Below are 5,000 nucleotides of genomic sequence, written 5' to 3'. Positions count from 1 at the left end.
CTAGCCGATCACATGAAACCCCTGTGCTCTCAAAGTCGACCTCGGCAGAATTTGAGCTCAGAAGGTAAAGACTGACGAAATGCCGCTAAGCATTTTGCTTGGCGCTCTAGCGATTCTGCCAGCTCGCCGCCTTGTGGTAAGAAACTATAGTGATTTAAAATTTTGGAACAAGGCCAGCAAATTCGGAAGAATGGGCTAGTCGATTACATCGACCCCAGTGCTCAGCTGGTACTTATTTTATCGACCCTGAAAGGATGAAAGACAAAGTCTACCCTAGGCGGAATTTGAACTCAGAATGTAAAGACGGACGAAATGTCACTAAGCATTTTGCCCGGCATGCTAACGATTCTGGCAGCTCGCCGCCTTGTGGTACAGAACCATATTTAAAAAAAAGATCGAGAGTATATTCATTAGAAATAAACAGATAATACCTAATACTATTTAAGCCTCACAATAACAGAAACAGACAACTTCTTATCTTGGCATACTATATACCATTATAATTCCCTTTAAGATGGCTTGTGTATAATTTGCATTTATAAAGTGATTTATATATTCACTTAAAGTCCATATGTATATCATTCAACATTCTAAGTCGATTTTGCTAGTTATATAAAGAATACCATTGAAGCACAGATCTTGATAAAATCGAGTGTACGTCCCTCCTAAAAGTGAGATCTGATTGGTTAATTGTATCCAATCAATTAGTATAACACTGAAATTACGCTGTGGTGGAAGTGGTTTAATGGCTACACGTTGGCATGGCCGTGTGGTCTGGTTAATGAGTTCGCTTTGTAACCCCATGCTTTCGAGTTCAATCCCACTGCGTGGTACGTTGAACAAGTGTTGTCACCTACTATAGCCGCGGGCTATATTTGGTAGATGAGAAATGTGTGGAAGCCGGGCGAAATGCTTAGCGGTATTTCGTCTGCCGTTACGTTCTGAGTTCAAATCCTGCCGAGGTCGACTTTGCCTTTCATACTTTCGGGGACGATTAAATACCCTTCATACACACACACTTACACACACACACACACACATATATATATATATATATATACTTACCTACATATATGTATATATAAATACACAGATTACATCATATGTACACATATAATATAAATGTAGGTATATTATCAATATTTATGTATATGTATATATAAATACATACATACGTACATACATATATATACACACATGATTCTTCGTGTCCCCTTATTAATCTGTATATGTGTATATAAATTGCTGAAATCATCTCTTAGCGTTGCAGCTGCTCATTCTTCCTAGCAAAGAGAGAAAGAGAAAGAAAGGAGGAAAGGAATAAAGAAAAAAGAGAAAAGAGAAAAAGAAAAGACAAAAATAAAGAAAAAATAAAGAAAGAAATATAGAAAGACAGCACAGCAGCTACAGAACAAAAACAAAACAAAAAAAAAACAAGAAAAAGTGAAAGCGAAAGTATATTCCACTGTGATATCTAATTAATATGTTTCCTGAGATCCATTATAAAATATGAATAAAGAAACCTGATAAATGAAGACGTGTGACAATCATGAAAAGCAAATATATAGCAGTATCCATCCAGACATAAAGTCTGTTATCCATGTGCAGTGTTTTAAAAAAAAGAATATATACTGGTGTGAAACGAAACTTGGCCCACCAATGGGTAGCGCGACCACCTGGAACATTTACGCCTCGTTGGATTTTGAGAATGGTGTGTGCTTACAACCATCTAAATGCCTAGATGAGATTCGTTTCCTCCACTAGATATAGCATATTATCTCTGTAGCAATGGTGCAGTACGTTTGTCTTCAACGATGTATCTATAATTAGTATGCTGCATACTTGGCCAGTTAACTTACACACACACACACACACACACACACACACACACACACACACACATACATACATATATATATATATATATATATATATATATATATATTGTTGTATTTAGGGATGGTCATGTTGCCAGTTTAGCCAATATATATACATATGGGAGAATTTACGAAAAAAACAACAACAGAGGAGGACAGGTGGTGTAAACAACAAAAGGATGTATTAGTTTAACGCTCGGGAATATATATATATATGTAGGCGCAAGAGTAGCTGTGTGGTAAGTAGTTTGGTTACTAGCCACATGATTCCGGGTTCATTCCCACTGCATGTCACCTTAGGCAAGTGTCTTCTACCATAGCCTCGGGCCGACCAAAACCTTGTGAGTGGATTTGGTATATAGAAAGAAGCCCGTAGTATATATATATGTGTGTGTGTGTGTGTGTGTGTGTGTGTGTGTGTGTGTGTGTGTGTGCGTGTGTGTGTTTGTGTACCTGTGTTTTTCCCCCACCATCGCTTGACAACCGATTCTACCAGCACCACCACCACCACCACCAACAACAACAACAACAGCCATAAATTGTTGGGTATTACTAGCCATGCCAGTCGCGGCTGAATTACAGTAACACCTCGACTATCGCAGGTGTTGCGTTCCAAGACTTCTCACAGAAATAATCAAAATCTAAAAATATATAAATATTTATCGGCCGCAGAAACCCGTGATATACTGATGAGTCCGCGATATAAATTTACATATATTAACCAGAAAAATCCGCGAGGTATTACTGTATTCATTGAATCTCAGCGATTAGTGCAAAATGTCAGCATTTAATGGTGACTTTTTCCAAGTCTAGATGTAGCTCTGCAAAAATAAATAGCAGAAAAAGAAAAATTGGAATAAATAATCCACATATACATATATGTCAGTTGAATGTCTGAATGCTAAACGCAGCAGATGAATTTGTTCAAAACTCATAAATCAACTTTACAAAATGGCGTTTTGCTTTCTTCGTTTCTCCCTCTGTCTCTTCGTTATTGTCTCACTTTGTGTGCCTCTCTCTCCCCCTCCCCCTCCTCTCTCCCTCTCCCTCCTCTCTCCCTCCCCCTCCTCTCCCTCTCCCCCTCCTCTCCCCTTCTTTCTCCCTCCCTCCCCCCTTTCTCTCTTCCCCCCCTCTTTCTCTCTTCCTCCCTCTCTCTATTTTTATGTATCTTTTATCGTTTATAGTTTACCTGTTTTAGTCATCTGACTGCGGCCATGAAGGGTTTATTTATTTTGATTCATTTTTTTACTTTTGTGCGCACATCGGCAGCATTCGTCAATTTCTTGAAAATGGGGTCATAACCCCGAAATATTGACTCCAAGGTAAGTCTACATTAATTCACAAATTTGCTTTCTTGTGATTTACCTTGCATTTACTTCTCATTGTTTTGGCCTTACCTACGACCTTTTATGCATTATATATATATATATATATATATATATATATATATATATATATATATATATATATATATACATACCGACACACACACGCGCGCACACACACACACATGCACGCACACACATATATAGGAAAACTAGATTTATGCCCATGTTCGGTTCCTTTATTACTGATGTGCTCTTTATATTACGTTGTCGCCCTCCTCAGGCCGTATATAAACCTATAGAATCACGCAACCGTGAGAGTTTGATATGATTAAACCTGAGCTGTAAAATTGTCACGCGCTAAGTGCATCTATTCGTGTGTGTGTTTGTGTGTGTTTGTATGTGTGTGCGTGTGTGTGTGTGTGTGTGTACGTATATACAGTAATCCTTCGCTTCAAGGAAGTAATACGTATCTCGAAAATCTGGCCGTAACACGAAAATCCGTAATGCGAAATTTATTTTTCTATTCAGTTTCATTTTATCGAGTGAGAAGTTGCCTTCCTACAGACCAAAATTTGAAGCCAATATCTGTTGATGCCAGTTGGATTCAAAAGGTGGTGGTTTGTCAGTGGGGATTATGTGGGTGGCGTTGGTTTAAATGTTAGTGACGGCAGGCGGGTATTGTCGGTGCCGTAGTGTTTGTATCGTTCTTGCTAATTGCATTGTTGCGGTTGTTTAGTCTCAACGCAATCCTCACAGTCTTCAGATCGAAGACATTTCGTTCAACTCTTAAAGCATACTAAGATACCACATTATGTTCTTTTTTTTAATGGATTTCCTTAAGTACTGCATGCTGTATATTCCTGTTGTTGTTGGCGGGGGACGTTCGTGTTGATAAACACACAGGCACGAACACACATATACATACATACATATATACATATATACAACTCAGGGAATACTGGTGGAATATTCCCATCAAAACGTCTGCCACATGTAAACATAACATGCCAAATATTTTTATTTGGGACAGAGGGCCAAAGGTATGTGCCATCATAGCGGTCAGCTGCTCTGCAGATATGAATATCTCTTTGACAATAAAAAAAAAAGAGGATATCTAATATCTATGGACAACTGCTTCGAAACCTCCAGCTTCTATTTTCAGACTATGAATTCATATTCATACCAATAATAATTGGTATGAATTTTTCGATTCAAAGGCGAAGGATTGTTACTTTGACCAAATCCGAAAGCTTGCAGATCGTTGGCAGAAGGTCGTGGAAAATGATGGTCTGTATTTTGAAGAATAGTTGTTTTTGAATAAATTCTTGCATAAAAAAATCATTATTTTAACACGGCGCACGAACTTTTTCCTCAACTTAGTATATACATCGTGTTACAGGAATTAATAAATCCTGCAATTCTAAAGTTTGCTTTGGATTCAAGCTGTTATGGGTTGCCTTGGTAACACTGTGTTCGCATAAATTTTGAATATATCGAATTTTACAATCGATCTAACACTGATTCGTATTTTGTACCTTTCAGCATAAAAAATGCTGAAGCAACAGAAACGACGTTGGACGCGTATGATGTAATCTTCAAATACTCATTCTCGTTGATGTTCTTATAATTTATATATATATATATATATATATATATATATATATATATATATATATATATATATATGGAAAACGAAAAATAAATGAATATAAAATAAAATTATCTCACGGGATTCCGTCTTAAAGCTCGTGGTTGATATCAAATATTACCCCAAGAATACGCCAATAACTGCGAA

At 37.3% G+C, this 5,000-nt stretch overlaps 1 long non-coding RNA gene across 3 annotated transcripts in view; it reads left to right on the top strand.

Annotated features, from left to right (window-relative positions):
• The window catches only part of LOC149131053 (uncharacterized), a 33,796-nt gene that overhangs the window by 12,323 nt on the left and 16,473 nt on the right, over window positions 1–5,000 (top strand). For 2 of the 3 annotated variants that reach the window (XR_016238333.1, XR_016238334.1), the window contains exon 3: window positions 3,147–3,199. This is a non-coding gene — a long non-coding RNA (uncharacterized LOC149131053). Of the gene's footprint in view, window positions 1–3,146; window positions 3,200–4,747; window positions 4,837–5,000 lie in introns of those variants that run through there. The other variant, XR_016238332.1, reaches the window with a different exon arrangement.

Source organism: Octopus bimaculoides, chromosome 25 (assembly GCF_046866305.1).
Source record: "Octopus bimaculoides isolate indiv1 chromosome 25, ASM4686630v1, whole genome shotgun sequence".
In the NCBI taxonomy this organism is placed as follows: Eukaryota; Metazoa; Mollusca; class Cephalopoda; order Octopoda; family Octopodidae; genus Octopus; species Octopus bimaculoides.
This window is presented reverse-complemented; position numbering and strand designations above follow the sequence as displayed.